Source organism: Helicoverpa zea, chromosome 22 (assembly GCF_022581195.2).
Source record: "Helicoverpa zea isolate HzStark_Cry1AcR chromosome 22, ilHelZeax1.1, whole genome shotgun sequence".
NCBI lineage: Eukaryota > Metazoa > Arthropoda > Insecta > Lepidoptera > Noctuidae > Helicoverpa > Helicoverpa zea.
The window spans coordinates 7,333,337-7,352,407 of record NC_061473.1 but is presented as its reverse complement, the minus strand read 5'-3'; the positions used below and the strand labels follow the sequence as shown (position 1 = coordinate 7,352,407).

At 33.7% G+C, this 19,071-nt stretch overlaps 1 long non-coding RNA gene across 1 annotated transcript; it reads left to right on the top strand.

The window, feature by feature from the left end:
• The first annotated feature begins 516 nt into the window (after positions 1–516).
• LOC124641285 lies at positions 517–5,308 on the top strand. The gene is made up of 2 exons (XR_006985657.1): positions 517–670; positions 1,133–5,308. It is a non-coding gene; the product is annotated as an uncharacterized LOC124641285 (long non-coding RNA).
• Positions 5,309–19,071: the final 13,763 nt, after the last annotated feature.

Genomic DNA, 19,071 nt, shown 5'->3' with positions numbered 1-19,071 from the left:
CGCGGCGTGGATGACGTCACGCAAGCGTAGTTTTGTATGGAGGAGGAAGCCGCGGCTTGTTTAGTAGGAGCAAAATGTTTCAAGTAATTTATAGACAATTTTTTTGCGGTGGTAGGCGTTTTGTTATACCTACATATTTAAATTGTGTGGTTTAAATGATTATATTAATTATACCTATATCTATATTATAACTTATACCTATGCTTCTTTCTTGAAATTCGAAAGGGAAGCCGATGGGAATCGGCTTATAAGGACGCCTCGCCACTGCCTATAATTCATAGATTTTTTGTTTGCTCACAGTAATTTATTTTTAAATTTATTGTTTGTCTGCTGTCTACTACTTTTAGGGTAATATAAATTGTCGTTTTATTTACTTTTACCTACCCTACTCTCTTAATTTCACTCAGAAAAAAAGTACGTAGATCTACGTATTTTCTATATGGCAATTTCACATTTCTACATAATTTTCTTTATCTGACCTACGCCTTTTTTAAAATCCGAGTTGGCAACACTGCTTGAAGTCTTGAAGCAAGATTTTATATTATGTATTTCGTTTGTCCTGTGTCGTTTCGTTCGTTTGTTCGTTTCTTTGATTGCAATTGCATTTAATTTTGCGTTTGTCGTTGTGTTCGTATACAAATTACTTACAAATGACGTCTCGGAAGTCAAGGTGAGTTTTGAATACTCTATTATTGTACTATGTTCCGCTCAGTGGGTCATCTTAAGTGCGGATTTTAAACCGGTAATCCAGGGGGAAGAGGCAGAGATAATAATGGAAATACTAGCTGTATTCCCGCAGTTTCACCTGCCTCCCGTGAAGTCCCGTGGTAATTACTCCCCATACTGGGATAAAATATAGCTTGCGGATAATGAAACTTTCTAATGGTGAAAGAATTATTTACATCGGTCCAGCGGGTTTTAGAGTTATTCATTACAAAATCTTTTTTTCCCTTTATTAACGCAGTTACCTTCTTGCGCATTGTATATAATCTCAGTATACATTGTAACATAATCTTATCAGGTTATTATTATTGTTGTAAGTAATCAAGTTTATGTAAACAATATTTTGTTGTGTTTCAAAGTAAAGCCTACAGAGGACTATTTGAAATAAAAAAGTTTTTATTTGTTTCAGGTCTATGTGGAATCGGAGAAAGATCTTCAACACACTACAAACACATGAACAGTTGAACATGCTGTTGCTGAAGAGAGAGAACTCATTTCTTCAGCAAAATAAATGCCTTATTCATCATTTGTCAAAGGGATGATGTTGATTTGTGGAGGTTCAGATGCCAAAAAAACATTTGCCGCCATAAACAAGTATCCTGTTCTGTTGGGAACTGTGTGGTTGAGTTTGAAGATTTGAGTTGAGTTAATTAACACTCTAAAATATGTATACAAAATTAAAGTTGATGTAAAGGGTAATTTGGTCATTTATGAACTTTTTCAGTCAGAAAATTTTGATGGGTAAAAATTATGGCAATTTCTAAGTCAAATGAATCAAAAATTAAATTAATGTATTATTTTTTCAACACATTGAGGAAGTGTTGACTTTTCTTCTCTTTGGTTTGTTTTGGCAGTAAAAACTATTTTTTTGTTGTATTCTATTGGAAAAAAATGTTTCGTTCAGTAAAATTGTAGAATAATGTCAAAAAGTTTTGAGATAATTGTTTAAGTGTTTAAAAAAAGGTTGTTGAAGTAGGAAAAAAGTCAAAAGGACAATTTGGACCTAGCTTAAAAATTCAAAAAATAAAAATATAGATTGGATCTCAATTTTTACAAGGATGTTCCACGTTGCTGTCTGTAGGCATTTCCACATTATCTAATTATTTATATATAAAGTATCTAATTATTTACCTATCTATAAAGTATCTACAATGACGCAATATTCACCATGCCAGACTGCTGAACTGGAGGCCCTGGGTTCAATTCCTGGTTCGGTTGACATTTGTGTGTTGAGCATGCTTATTGGCCGTGGTCTGGGTGTTATAATATGTATTGACTTTAGGTTGTATAGGTCGAGTTTAAGGTTGGGTGGCTGGATAAAATCACTTTACGTAAGAGGACCATTTTTATGTTTCGATTTTGGCCACCGCAACTGTCGTTCCACAATGATAGATATTCAACATTAGGACGCATTACTTTGTTTATAATTTTTTTCAAACAGGAACCAACTTCTTGGGCACCTCTGCCAGCTTGACCCTCAACCCAAACAAAACAATATCCTTTATTTGTAGAAGACACATGAACGCCGCAGTTATAAAACCAGAGTTGTCTTTTATAAAATACCATGTTTGTTGGAATACGTGGTAAAGGCAACATCTTCTCCAGGACAAATGTTAAACACTCAAATGTCTCATCTACTTTTGCCCTTTCAATCTGGAAATTCATTTGGCTTCGTAAGGACTCAGCTAATTTTAAATGCTTTTCTTTTTCTGAAATCAATTGGTTTCTGTCTTCTATTGACAAATCGTTCGGGACTTTTAGTTTTGCTGCAAATGTGTCACATCTATTGCACGTGTCTTTTTTAAGACTTTTGAACCTTAAGTTAAATTCTTTCAGGAAAATCTTCCTGGAAATGGCTAATGAGTCTAAATTCGTCAACATATAAATCATATATCTTTTGCATAGTCAATCCTGGTTGTAGATATATGTAGTGCATCACCAATTTGAGATCTTCTATAGTGGGACTCATATTTTGGTGATTTATTTATAACACTGGTCAACAGTGGTTTTTGTGCCGAAAAGCTGTATTATTTTTTTAATTTAGGACCCTCTAGTAATTACATACATAAATAGCAAAAATATTGATTTTCTACGTGTAGTTTTCTAGATTTTTTTATTAAACAGAAAAAAAACATAATTACACCAAAAACAACATAATTATATTAAATTCTTATGTACACAAAAACTTCCTTTTACGCTATTTTCGTGAATGAGGAGTAGCAGGACAATCACGTTGCATCCCCGCAATGCAGGACAATCAGCAGTAGTCAGCCATCATATTATTATGCTGATCCCATCGGCCTTTGTACCTCTCTTCCATAGTTTTTAGGTCCTGATGAAACCGCTCCCCTTGTTCTTCGCTATAGGAACCAAGATTCTCTGGAAACTGGTCAAGGTGACTGTGGAGATAATGCACTTTGACGGACATGTTACATCCTAAGTTTTTGAAATTCTCTAGCATGTTGTTAACAATTTCAGAGTAGTTATAGGCACGAATCTTGAGCTCTGACCTACATCTGCGCAGAAGTGACTTCATAAAATTTATGAATCTCGTGTATAATAGTTGTAAATCGTATTTTAGACTGCTTATTTCGATGTTTAATATGTTTGTCTTTTCTTAATCTGTGTATTTTTACTCTATATCTATTATTAATACTTTGACGCCTCTGAATTTTCTGTTCATACAACTTTAGCTTGCTTTTAAGATGCATCGTTAATTTCCTAACTTGAATAATCGGCTAGTCATTTGAGAGTCTTGATTATCATTCAAATGTAGCAGTGGATCTTTGTCTTGAATGCTTGTGTTACCCTCATCTTCTTGCTCTATATACTTCTTGGATCGCAGAGTTTTCTTGTTTCTTACTTCTACTATTTCTCTTGTTAATTCTCCATTGTTTTCTTTTCGCTCTCTTTTCTCTTTCAGTCATTTCTGAAATGTTTTTCAGTTTTTTTGGTTTCTCTTCGCTTTTAATAACGCGCTTTTTCTTTATTAAATAACTCATATCGTTTCGGTTTACTAACCCTCTTTCTTTCCTTGCTAATTGACGAACTCACTTTCGGCATTTTTGTGTTGACTGTAAACAAACAGGCAAATATATTATATATAAATAAAAGGAACATGGACCGTAGGACAAAGATAAGGAAAATTAAAAGTATCTTTGACATCGACACACAAACGAATACCACGGATAGGGTACTAGTACATGATTCTGGACCCCCCAGTGATGGAATATTTCGTCGGCCTTTCAGTCATCGTACATGTAACATTTTGATTTTGAATCACAAACTAATTCCTTATTGCTCTTAAGCAAACCAAACGAGTGTAAATTGTCTATTAAGAATTGCATATTCGAGTGTTTTGTGCACGCACAACTCTCACAGTCTTTGATATTAGGAGGTAACACGTACAAGGGGCGGTATTTTTTGAAGGTACTGAAACTTACTGTTCCTACTTCTTCAACATATTTTTTATGTAAGTTCTTTAGTTTATCTAACAAATATCTCTTATGCATGCGGTTATAAATCTACTGCGTTACGTAGCACATACTTTTGTGTTACAATAATACAAATATAAACACAAAAGTGACACAATATATTTGTGTCACAGGCGTATCACAAATGCAACACAAAAACTACATTTTACAACCATTTTAGGTTATATTTCGATAATTTATTACAATTAGACACTAATGGGTGATCTTAAGTATACTTTGGGCCTCGTCGCCAACAAATATTATACTCTAACATTAAAATATCAGGGTAAGGCCGCGAAAATTAGCACAAAATAACACAAATGTAACACGGCGTTTCTCTTGTTGACTCTCAATCTTTTTTACAAATCTTCTGAATGCTCTTTGCAAAGCTGTAATTTTTTTTTCTAGTCGTAAATTTTCATTTTTTTTTTAATTCTGTTCTATTTTACGTTGAACTCTGAGCAAAGCAGCATCCGAAATTGTTCCTTCATCGGGTTTTACTAACACATTTAATTCCTGCGTCAAAGTCTGTGGAGATCTTTTCTTTTTTTCGTCTTCTTTCCATTTTATTTTTAACTCATTTTTTGTTCTTCTGTTAAATTAGCCGTCCGATTTCTATAATTTCTTTGTGTTCTCACATTGTTCTGTTTTTTTTTGGAGCTCAAAGTTTTCAGGATTTGTTTCCTCCAACCTCTTTCTATTTTCAAAATCGAAATCAAATTGTTTTTATTTCAAATAGGCCTTTGCAGGCTCTTATGAAACGTCAAATTAATTGCACGGTTCCAAAAAGTTGCTCTCATGGAGAAGAGCCGGCAAGAAAAGTTTGTTACTTTCAATGTATTTGGTTAATATAATAGTTGTTTCATTTGAAGATAGGCCGAAACCATATTTCTCCATAGTATATAGGCCAGCAGCTAGTCTTTTTTCATTTTCGGCATCGATTTCTGTTGGCCTACCACGTGTGTCTTTAACAACTCCTCGTCTTTGTTTTAGTCGATCTACTATAGTTGTACGCGGTATCCCATATTTTCGTGATGCTTGATACGAATTGAGGACTCCGTTCTTTACTTCTAATACTGCTGTTTTTAATGTTTCTAGAGTGTATTTAGGAATTGTTTTTTTTTTTTTATAATTGCGCACCATCTTCGAATGATTAATATCTGAAAAATAATTAATAAAGCTGTAATATAACTTTGTGCTATTTTTGAATATTACCCAGAATTTTTATGTCGTCATTTACATTGTTAATTAGTACCAAAAACTTTAAAAATAAATGTTAAATGGTTCTAGTATCGTCATAACTTACAAATTATTACAAGAAAAACAATAGTGATTATAAATTTTCATGGCACTATTTGCATTCATCCTCAGTGTAGTGCATGTACAAAGTATAAATAGTACAAGATGGACACCAAAAAAATGAACTTTCTAATTAAAATTAATTTGATTTTGGATATGAATACTCAAATTGCAAGGGCATTAATTTGAGTATTCATATTCAAAATCAAATGAGGAGGTCCAGTTGGTGTCGTATGAGACTGTCCGCATCCGAAACATTCATTAGACCAGATCAAATGTGTTTTATGCCATGGCCAGCTAAGTATCTGCTCTATATAATATTGAAAGTCATTTCTGTCTAAATATTTGTCGATTTCAATGTATCTCAATATAACCATTGTGATCTAAGTTACCTGCCACACAAATTGATAACTACACTGTAATTAATATACTACTTTTTGTAAAAAAAATCATAAAGTCAAATTTAATTCAAACCAAACTGTAAAAACACTTACCCCCTTACTTATAAAATCTCTAATCACCTTCTAAGCAACATTTTAACTAATCACTACTATTTGATTAAAAATGATTTTCCATTTCTTTAGATGGATTACATAGCCATTTCTTATTTTGGTATTCTTTTGCTTTGATATAATCATTATTAATATTGGAAGTTTCATCTGCAAGTGAGGATTTACAAATTGTACATCCTTTTTATAATATTTGAGAAGCATTTTTCAGGACCCATCCACATACATAATTGCTTTGCCCAGCGTCATGTGTCTTTCATGAGTCTGAGCAAAACAAATTTCATTATCAAAATGAATTATTTCTAAGTTTTTAGAAACAATAGGAGTTTCAATTTTTTATTTTAAAAAGAAGTCCAAGTTTTGGAGGCATTCACTTACGTCTTCTTCGCAATTCGCTCCCCGTGAATGGGGAGAGCTATAATAATTTAATAATAAAGCTTTGAATGCCCCTTCAAACCCCACTCTGTTAGGGGCAATGTTTCTTGCCCCGTAACTCTTAATGATTCCAAAAAAAAATTCTAAAGGGTCCTGGTTAAAATTTCTTGTTAACATAAAATCAAATCCATACTTGCGAGACAAAACTTTCCATATAGTTTCTATGCCTTCAATGGTTTTTATTAAATTCATTACAGACGGCTCTACTGTCTCAACCATGCGGATTTTGTCTCCAACTTTTACCTTTTTTATGTATTTAACAGATTTTAAAAGCAATTTTGCGTCTTTCCAAAGACTGTGGTGAGGAGAGTTGCGCTTTAAAAGGAAAAGGAAAGTTTATAAAGGCCCTATACCTTTATAAACTTTACCATTTAGTATAGTCAAATTGCTGACATTGAGCGTATCAAATAAATTATCTAATAAAAGTGTAAAGTCAACAATTTGTTGGCATTCCATTGGAAGGTCTCCTCTTCCTAGCAAATAGTCAGTTGCAACCGCAGCACTGTGGCTAAACAACTGTGTTGCCAGTTTAACCCGCATCTTATGATTTCTTTCTTTATTTATGTCTTCCTCCGTTAGCTTTTGCAGGAGTCGCAACTCTCCTCTTGCCTTATCAGCGTCGTATACCATTTGGTAATAGTCCCACTTTACTGTTTTGCGTTCACTGTTTTTTTTTTTTTTATATTAAATCTTTTGTCATTAAATTGTTTCTAATGCCCTTCATAAAGTGTGAGGAACGTCGTAAAGTGGGACTACGCTGTGGCCCTTAATTTCTATTACTTCATGACGCCATTCTTTGCCTAAACGCATATATAATGTTTTCGTTTCATTCACCATTTCGGTTATAGCACCAACATTAACTGGGCTTTGATCACAAACAGTGTTCAGTACTATAAGTTTATTTTTAAAACAATGTTGAAGGACTGTTGTCAATTTGTTTTTTAAATCTAATTTAGTAAGACCATTGGTAAAATAATACGCAATTGGTTTCTTAAAATTGTTTTTGACGCCTTTTACCATGAAAACTAGAACATGATCAGCAAACACATTTTTAGAGTTACTACTTAGTAGTAAAACCTTGTAATTGATCTTTATGAGCCGCATAAAAAATTTGCGCGTTTATAGACATCTCATCAAAGGTCAGACTACATAGCCTATCTGGAACTTCCTTAGACTCCATCGTGTTTTTAATCTTTATAAAAATAAATTATTTATTCCAGGGGTTCGTTTTATCTGATTCAATAACCTCTTCATCGCTTTACTGGAAGGGAGTGTAAAATATTTATAAAAATGACCATAACCATTGTATGAAAGACTTAAGATCTTCTCATCAAAAGAAAATCGTCTTCCTTTCGGCTTCTTTCTTGCTTGTAATTGCATATTCATAAAAATTTGAGCTGGCTTAGTCATTTTTTTGAGAACTGCTTTAAATGCACCATTTTCTGAAAGATCTGTCGCAATAGCCAGTCGTTCCTTGAATGTTTGTCCCCTTTACAAAGTCCCCTAAACAAAGTTTTCATTGCACAGTTTTTGTAATTTTCTTCTCAAAGATAATAAACCAAGGAAGTAGTAAACCATAATACATCCTTTTCACCTTGCAAAATGTCAAGTGCCTCTGCTATTGGTTTAGGACATTTTAAGTATTCTTGGATATAATGGAATTCCTTTTTTGTAACTGACCACTGCCACTGATTTTTAAAGTTTCATACAGTGGAATGCTTTTATCTTTTATAGCATATATTTGTCCCAGTGCGTCGTAAGTACTATTCCACCTAGTGTCGCCTGGCTTTGATAACGTGTGTCCCAAAACCGTTTAGAATATTTCTGCTGATTTTGGCCGACCAGCGGCATTCCATAGTTTGTTGCATTTATTTATTACTCGCTCATGCGTTTTGCATAGGCTGGTATTTTGATTTCGAAGCACTCCAGCATCTGTGGTTGCACACAAGTTAAGTTTATGAGCAGAACATCTCAGGTGAGCTGGCAGTTCAGGAGACACATGAACATTTTCAATAGATAAGGGAGATAGATAAGGGATCGGTTTCGGACTTGTCATGCGACGTTGTACCACTAACTTCTGATTGAACATCATCTTCTAATGCATTAAAAATGTCTTCAACTTCTGAGTCTTTATCTTCAAATTCAACTATTTGAAATCAAGTTTTTTTGGCAACAGGGCACGGTTTTTTCGTCTTTTAATTGTTCTGTGGTATCTCCTTCTTTGGTCAACTTTTTCTTCGTACGTCTTAAGCCTTCTGGAAGGAGATGCTTTATATATATATTTTAGATGGCCGAATGAAGTTTGCCCGTGTTGAAAGAATTTTTTTTTCAGATGTTATTATTTTAGCATTGGACAAGCTAAATTCGCTTAATTACGTATAATATGTCATTTAGATGTATAATGGCTCATTTACATTAGGTCGGTTTGAGGTCGGTCACCGAAGGCGGCGGCCGCATTCGGTTTAACTGAAACGCTTACCTAAAATGAGTTGTTTACATTGGTCGGTTAACCGTATTCGGCGACTTGATTGATATTGAACAGTCAGGTTGCAAGCATCGTCATGAACAGTCTTGTGTTCGAAGGATTTTTAACTGTGTGCGATGTAATACAAGAAGTTTTGAGGAAAAAATTGAAAAATAGGAGTACAAAGAGAAAGAGAGTGTGGATAACACCTCTATTAAGTCAACGGTCTTTGTTAGGAGCTTCAGTGTTGTTGTGTAATGAATTCAAAACTGACGATGATTTTTTATTATTTTTTAGAATAGATAGAAACCAATTCGAATGGTTACTGAATGAAATATCTCCGATTATAGAAAAACAAGACAGTGCATTTAGAAAGTGTCTAAACCCTAGAATAAAACTACAAATAACTTTACGTTTTTTAGCAACAGGCGATTCTTACAAAAGTCTTGAGTTCTTTTTTAGAGTTTCTGACAGTGCTATAAGTTTATTTATTACAGAAGTATGCAATGCCATTTCTGAGACGTTAAAGTCATTTATCGAGGTAAGTGGTTTATGTAGTAATTAGTTTAATGTAAGTAATACAACATTTTTTTTTTACAATTAATATAATTTCAAAATTACGAGACGTGATCTTAAAGCTAATTGATCATGCATTTTGAGAATCTTCTAGGTTCGAAAGAACACCAATCACATTTGAGATAGAATCGTTGCTTGTATTTAGCTCTATGTTTTCAACTGCTATGTTACTTGGGTTACTAGTACTCATGGTAGTACTCGTAGTATAATTGGGTGTGAAATATTCATGTACTGGATAATTACTTGTAGTATGTGATGTTGTACATTCCTCAGATAAAATCCTCAACTCAAATTCTGTAATAGTTAATTATTTATTAACTATTAACCTTAATTGTGTATTTGTTATTAGTCTTTGACGAGTAAAAATTATTGTCCACTAGCTTTTGCCCGCGACTTCGTTCGCGTGGAATAGTGACTTCCGGCAGATTTTTGGTTTAAATAATTTAAAAGAAACGAACTTAAAACTAAATAATTTAAAACGAACTTAGAATTACAGTTTTACTAAACAAACTAACTAACTACTATTAATCGAGATCAAACCTACATCAAACAACAACCAGTTCTACCCAACAAATAAACCTTTTAATCGACAAATACAACGGAACCAATGTAGAATATACGAAACAGGACCAATCCACATAAACGACCATACAACCGACAATACAATTTTTCCACGACGGTACCGAAGCGCTCGGCCGATACCCAACCAAATGCGTGTAACGAAACCATAGCGCGATCTATTTCGATCCCAACGCCATCTATCGAGCATAGTGACAACTCGGATTATTTATCTATACTCCGTTCCACAGAGTACATTACAAGAATAGAGTTATCAGTGGCCAATGCAGTACAGCGCCATCCTTTGTTTATTTTAGGAACTACAACTTGCTATGTATATACCTATAGCTAGCAAAACCATTATATAGCTCTGTTGCACAAAAATCTTACCTAAATCTGAATTCATCTACCGTTTCGTCTGAACTGATGTTTATGATAGTACAGAAAAATATTAATTATCAGTACAGAGAAACGGTAGATGAACACAGTATAAAAGTTCTAAGGGAATAAAAAATAAAACAATCATTATTATGATTTGATAATGTGTCTTTTATTATAATAAGTAATAGCCCGTTCTTTAATGCTATCATCTTCATCTTTTTCTGTCCTGGTGCCATTTAATAACAAATTTACATCCCGGCACCAGTTATTTATAAAAAATCTTGAAGAAAAGTCAAATAAAAAATCTGTCAACTCGCTTTTGTGGTCTGGGCAAGTCAAAAAACTAAAATCTATGACTGTGTACAAAATTGTCTTTATATAATTTTTTATGCGAGGCATATCACTTTTTCTTTTTAAAATATAAGTGACTACGTCTTGGATTGCAGAGAATAGTTTTGTTGTGTTTTCGGAAGGGTAGGCGAGTGATTTAAACGAAGAGTACTCTCTTATTTTTATATATTCATTTATTTCTTGTTCTTCTTCTTCATTACAATATAAAATTGCTTTACAATTTTTGCAATTTTTAAATACATTTTTTTTTGCCTGTTTTATTACATAGCCGGTTACGTAGCTGAGTTGGCTTATAATTTTTGGATTACTTTTTTTTTCATTAAAATCTATAATTTCGCAATTAATATCATCGATATCTATTTCATTTATTTCTGTGAGTTCATTAATATCCTCCTTTTTTAATAAGTAGTCCATTGATTGAAAAATTTTACAGTCATCTTCTTCACAATTTGACCCTACAGAATGACTACTTGATAAATTATTTATTAATAAGCTTGCAAAAGCTGACTCAAAGCCAGATGGGGTTGGTGATATATTTCTGTATCCATGAGACCGTATACAGCCAAAAAAATTCTCTAATGGATCTTGATTTAAGTGTCTCATCCAGAATGATTTTATATTATATTCATTGAATGCCTTATTTTTTAAAACTTCAATATTTTCCAGCGTACGTAACCAGTTTGTAATTGATGGCACACTACCTTCCCTTCCTCCTCTACCAATAAACTTCATAGATTTTAAAACTTTTTTTGCCCTCGCCCATACCTTACTGTGATCAGATTTTGGGGTGACTGATTTTAACAGCACTTTACCGCTTCTTTTTTTTGAATTTTCAAAACTGCCATTCATAGAGTCGAAAAGTTGATCGAAAAACATCAATACGTCTGCGGTATCTTTGCACTCCGAAGGAAGTATTCTTTTATCTGAAAAGTAGAAATAAAATTAATTTAATTTAAATGATCCCTAAGAAACTTTGTATTGCATATTACTAGTGATCAGGTAATTGGTGCTTTATGAAACTTCGAAATCATGTTTGGTATAATGACTACTAGCTGTCCGCCCGCGATTTCACCAGCGTCGTGAGGGAACTGATAAAAACTATCATTATGTTATTCCTCGGATTTAAATCTATGTCTATACAAATTTTAATCTCAATTGGATCACTAATTTTTGAGTTTACTCAACACACAAAAATACAAATCTTTCCTTATTATATTAGAAACCTCATTTGGAACCTCGATTGGGATTAAACTTGGCAGTAATATAGCCTTCATCGGAAAAACATATAGTAGTTCCCTCAAGAAGCTGGTGAAACCGCTGACGAAAGCTAGTTTTCTATAAACAAACACATTATCAAGTTTTAGTAAATACTTTAGGCTCAGGAAAGTGTATAATTACCACTTATCTGTACAAATTTTATTATAGGTATCGGGACAGATCTTGAACGCTCGGCGTAGAGTGGGGGCGCTTTTCGCATTGTAAACTCAGTATAACCCAAAATTTCGCATGTGCGCAGCTGAAGGTCAGCATTCAAGACCCGTGCCAGTACTTTGCGTGTATTACTACTCACCTGCTAGGTATCCCATACTGGTAGCGACTGTTTGACTAAATATTTGAGTTGCCATCTTAACCTTCATCTTGGGGATTTTCTTTGGATCAATGTGGGCTTCTGTAAGATTTTTAATTAATCGTATACCTTTATAAGAAGGATTTTCCTCATGAAGTTTAATTAGGTGGTCCCACTTCGCAATTTTAACTTCATCTTCTATAATGCACTTCAAATTCTTGGTAATTAAATTATTCCTAATCCCTTTTATTAAGTGGGGGGTGTCAAAAATAGGTATTATTTCCTTGCCATTGACTTCAAATATTTGATGCTTAAAATTTAGATTTTTTCTTATATAATCAACTCTTCTTTCTTCTATCAATTCGTTTATAGCGCTAACATTTGTAGTCCCTTGGTCACAGACCGTTGCAAGCACATAAAACCCACACTGTTGCAATTCGGAAATAATATTTTTTATTAAAAGTTTCAAATCTCCTTTGGAAGTTGTTCCTTTGCAAAATGTGTAAGCCAATGGTTGTTTGTAATTATTTACAAACCCTCTTAACATAAAAACAAGTGCATGATCCGCTATGTTCCTGTTTGTTTGTTTTCCATTATTAATAAATCCCGTAATGGCATCTCGTTTTCTATTATAGTCATAATGGGGTGTAATAGATATTTCATCGAACAGAAGAATGCATAACTTTTCATTTTCTGTCATTTTTTGGGCTCTTTTCTTCAACTGGTTAAATATCCTTTTGTTGATTCCTGGTCTTAGACCAGCACAGGAAATCAGACGACTCAGAGTGATAGGAGATGGTAAAATAAATATTTTACTGAGCCATCTATATGCTTTTGGGCCCTGTTTGTACAAACTGAGAGCCATGATTTTTTCGTCCTTTGTGAACCTTCTTCCCATTTTTCCTTTTGAAATTTCGCGAAATTGCATGACTGTAAACAAGGCTGCCAAAGTCGAAAATTTTTGTAAGCACTTCTGAAAAGTGGTATTTTCAGAAAGTCTTAAGGCTCTTTTCAGTCGTGTGGCGTAACTTTCTTTCTTTTGTTGTAACTTCTTGATTGTTTTTTGCAGATTCGCTAAGTTTGGTACTGAAAAAAAAAAACCTGTTAAAAGGTAGGTCAATTATCTCTTTCATAGAAATTGAAAACTTAACTTATTCAAGTGCGACTTTGACATAATGAGATTTTCAATTAATTATTTTGGAGGAAAATCTACTTCAGCCCAATCTTCCTCTCTATGTGACCAAAAACTCTATTCTCTATTTTTGAAATTCTTACTGCAATATACAGTGTAGCGATAATGTTATCAGTATCACATAAAATAGTACACAGTTAACTATTGATCTAATAATTGTATTAAATAAATAAACAATTTCCCTAGTGATAACCTTATCGCCACATAGTATACTAATACAATCTATGAAATAAATATTTACCATTTTTTGTCATTGCAGCTGCTTGTTTTAGGGAAATATGTTTTACTCCTGAAGTCTTTACAGGTTTGCCTAAATCTGAAAAATTAAATTAATGCATTTATGTATAAACATAATAAAATATATATATATACACTGCTGAAGAACCAGCAGGTATGGTATACATTACCTAGGCAAAGTATTTAATGGACAATCAAATTTGCAATTTTTCATACATTGTTTAACCCTAAACACCCCAAGTATTCTATAAATTGCCTAGGTATTGTATAGAATACTTGAATAATACACATTGATGGTAGAAAATAAATATATCTACCATACCTATCAACTGATTTTAATCCAAACTAATATAATAAATGCGAAAGTAACTCTGTCTGTCTGTTACGCTTTCCCGCTTAATCCTCGCAACCGATTTTGATGAAATTTGGTACAGACAATCTTTAGACCCCGAGACAGAACATAGGCTACTTTTTATTTCGAAAAAAAGGGATGAAGGGGTTGAAATAGAGGTTGAAAGTTTGTATGGGATTTCTTAATTTTAAAAGATAAAACCATGAAACTTTATATTTAAGCACTTGATAAGAAATCATTAAACATTTTTTCTAGCATTTTTGAAATTTCGACCAGCTGGGGGGTGAAATAAGGGTTGAAAGTTAGTACACAAGTTCATCAAATATCACGTCATAAGAAACAAAAAATCGTTTGTTCATTTTGAAAGTTATTTTTTTTACCAGTGTGGGGGTGAAATAGGGGTTAAATCCCTACTTCCCTACTAATATTATAAATGCGAAAGTAACTCTGTCTGTCTGTCTGTCTGTTACGCTTTCACGTCTAAACCACTGAACGGAATTAAATAAAATTTGGTACAGAGATAGAGTTGACATTGAGAAAGAACGTAGGATAGTTTTTATCCCGGACTTTTGGAGAGTTCTCTTGGAAACGCGATATAACCGAACTGGACGCGGGCGAAGCCGCGGTCGGAAGCTAGTTAAAACTATAAGTGTTTTAAGAAATTTACCTGCTTCTGCTAGCTTCTCAAGTTCACTGGTCTTGATAGATATTGGTTCACCAGAATGAAGTGGACCTGCCAAAATAAGTTAACCAGTTCTGAAGAAAAAATCACAAATAATTTACAAAATATTTTTTATACCAATGTTAAGTCAAGTGCAACAATCATATATTAACTCTATCAAATAAAAAAACTTACTACTTTAAAAATAAAGTTGATGTGACAATTAAACTTTTTCACTTTACTGAATAACACTAACATGCTTTCAAGATTACCTCAGTAACAAAATTATGGCTTACCTGCTGTGGATGTTGAAGGTTGAGCAAATATTGGATTGTAACTGGTCACATTGGTAACATCTGATAATGGTCTTTTACAAGGTATGCCTGTAAATGAAATACATATACTTTTAGAAACTTTTGATAAAGCACTTATTCTTTTTTTTTTAATAAATTGTGCCTGTTTTTAATCTTTGACGAAGGAAGGTTATTTAACTTTAAAAATTCTCTCGAAAACAACTTCCTTTTGCATGTAGTGTCAGTCACATTTATATTTTACTAAATAAATGATATTTCAAAATATCCTTGGTTGGCATTTTTTCTCTATAGAATAATTGTTGAAACTGCTACAAAGCCATGTTTAAATTGAAACTAAAAACATAGTACTAATTGTAATAATTACGCAAAACAAAATGTAAATCGTGTCAAATGTGGAGTCGGTCACATATTTAATTGCCAACTTTTTACTGCAGTAAAATTTCTCATTCCCAAATAAATAGAAAGTGTTTTGAGCAGTAATGCTTATTCAAATTACGTTCACAGGCATAGCGCTAGTCTACATCTACACTAATATTGTAAAGAGGATAACTTTGTTTGTTTGTTTGTAATGGATAAACTCAAACACTACTGGAAAATTTTTAAAAATTCTGTCACCATTAAATATTTATATTATCTGGGAGTGACATAGGCTATATTTTATCCAGGTATGGGGAGAAGTTCCCCCGGGACACGGGTGAAGCTGCAGAAAACAGCTACGTACAGTCCACCCACGGTTTCACCTACATCCCAAGGGAACTACTTCTCATATTCAAATAAAAACTATCCTATGCATGACAGTATTTATCCAGCAACAACTTGTCTCACTTGTTTCCCAAGTAGATACACCAGTAGTTTTTGAGTTAAATCTTTCCTGTTAATATTATACTAGCTGTCTGCCTGCGGTTTCACCCGCATCCTGAAAAATCCTGGGTGTCAATCCAAGTCTTTCACCGGGTTTTAATCTATGTCCATACCAAATTTTATCTCAATCGGTTTAGTAGTTTAGAAGCCTATTCAATACAAACAATCAAGTCTTTCCTCTTTATAATATTAGTATAGTATAGATAGTTACCTATATAGTAATAGTATAGATAAAAATCTATAGTTGTACTCAGGCAAAAACACATTTCAAGTACCTTTTAAATGCAAAGTAGGAACTGCATTAGCACTTAATCTTGAACTTCTTGTATGGTATTTACTTTCGAAGTGCTTGTGGCATATTTTTCTGTTTTTGAATACAAATTGGTTATCCAAAACCAGAATATCTCCCCCAATTGAGTAGACCCAAGATCTAAATCTGTCCTCTTCCTTATCGGGGTTGGGAAATGAATGCAAAATAACATTGCAATCATCACCTGTAAATGAAGACATATTATTATTGTTCTACGGTATCTCCTATAATACTGTACTGTATATACTTATAATGGGAAAGTCCACATTAAAATAGTATATTTAAAACTTACTGCGAGTTGTAGTGCAATAACGAACACAACATCTGAACGGAGATCCCATATCGTCAAATCCAAATCGTAAAGAGAAAACTCGGAGTCCAAAGTAGTGCGCACAGGTGTAAAATTAAAGCGGAGATTTCGGTGTCCTTTGGAAAGCAAACGTTGTCGGAAAAGCCACAAATATACGGAAAAACAGGAGAACGCACCACACAACACAATCAACAACTTTTAAAGCAAAGGGTACCGGCCGGACGCCATGACATATATGCGTTCCATTACACACAAAAATTTACAAAACCACTTGGAAAAAACCAAAGCGATTTTCTACCTTAATAAATATCAAGTAACAACAAGTAAGTGTAGATCACATGTGTAGACATATTTTGTTTATGATTTAGATGCTTTGAAGTTTGCATTCCTCTTTTTTTTCTGAAGAAAAAGCTTATTTCAAAGTTAGAGACGTAAGTATTTTGCGTATAAAGAACTGACAAACAGTCGATAGCAACACCACATTATAATGTTGCTAACGAAAAAAAATATACAAAATTGAACAAAGCGCCACCTCTCGTTAATTTTCAAAACTAAATATCTTAACCAGCCTCCGTACATAGTTTTTCTATACGAACTGTTACGACCGTGCTCCGTTCGTGCATTTTCTTTGTACTAAAAGTAGTATTATATTGTTATTATTTTTTTCATACCTTTTTACTATTTATTTACTTTTTTCCGATGAATTAAAACAACATGAACCGAACTCGTGTAACGATCGACACCATTGCGCGTATTACTAATAGAATTATCTATACTCCGTTAGAGCATTTTCTTTGTAGTAAAACTTTTATTATATTAATATTAATTTTTTTACACCTTTTTACTGTTTATTTACATTTTTCTGATGGATTTTCCGATGAATTAAAACAATAACATGAACCGAACACGTGTAATGACACCATTGCGCGATTAACGCCATCTATCTACGGAGCATAGGAACAGCTCGACATTTGACCATAACAGTTTCATAGTTAATCGCATTAGACCTGTCTTGGCTCGTAATGGCGCTGCCATAATCTTCCAGCACAACAGTATCATAGTTAGTCACATAAGACCTATTTTGACTTGTAATTGTGCTTGATTCATACGCACGCCTTGAAAATTTATTTCTCAATAGTTTTGATTCATACTTTTGAACTTTCGCAAACATTTCTGATTTGGCATCAAATAAATCATAAGGGTGCAACTCTTTTGTTGAATGTCTTGCTTCTGTCTCTTTTTTTCATCTTCATAAACTCCCATTAAAATATTTTTGATTGTATTTGAGGAATTTGGCAATTTTGTATAACCTCCTTTACTTGAGCTTTTTTAAGTCCTCAGATGTGCAAAACAGCCTAAAAACAAAGTTGATTGTTTGAAAATCTTAACTGTGTATTTAAAAAATATATTCAAATTGACGCCACTATTTTAAAAATATTAAAAAACAAATAACATTTTGGGGTTATTTATCCTTATAATAATGTCTTTGAGTGTGAGATAATTAGAAAACTTATTTTTATTTATTTATTTATTTATTCATCTCCAAGTTACTATGCCTTTACAGACTTAAATCTAATGCGACTTAGTACCTACTTACAATTAATATCTCCTTAACTATATCTTAACTACACAGTAAAAAATAACTACTAATCCTTACATACTACACAGTAAGTGGCCCTTGTGAACTCGCTCAGTGTACAGTTAAATATGTCGATGTGCTCAGCCACCGTGTTGAGAGTGCGCAGCGCGCGAGTGAGCGGAGCGCGCTGCAGCAAGTTAGTGCGCGCACGCGGCACCACCAGCAGCCGCGGCCTGCGCCGCCGCCCCACGTACTCGTCCGGTACACAAAAACCTATCTCTGTTAGAAGACCCGAATTTTTTATGTCACCTCTCAGAACTCTTAACAGGTAAGTCGCCAAAGCCACTTCACGTCTGACTTCCAATCTGTAGTAACCTACCATACCGAGGCAGAATAAGGTGGGGTACAGTAATGGATATCCCGGATATATCTTATACATTTTCATATACATAAAACGTATAAACGTATGGCTCGCACGCCGCACGCGCTAGCAATAGAGTGTTGCAAGTCACTCCGCTATAAATATTTTTTTCTTGGTGTTACAAGAGCTATACGAATAAAATATTACACTTAAGCGTTGGCGCAAGAGTTAATAATAGTGTTAGTGATAAAATATCTTCGAAAATTTAAACTAATACGAAGAAAGAAGCAAATTATATTGAATACAAACATTACAAGTGTAAAAGACAGTGAGTCACGGCCGCGCGAGCAGCTCCTATTCGTCGATTGGTGGTGAGTCAGAACGCACGAAGTGGCCCGATGCGCTACCTAATATGGTCATAAATCTAACCACAAGCTTCGCTTACTAAGACGCAAGTACGGAACAGATCGCCTAATTCGCTACCATCCTGCAAGAATATTTGGCCTAGTGGAGCATTACTTGGATCCGCGTACACAGAGGCGTGGCTTCGAATCTGAT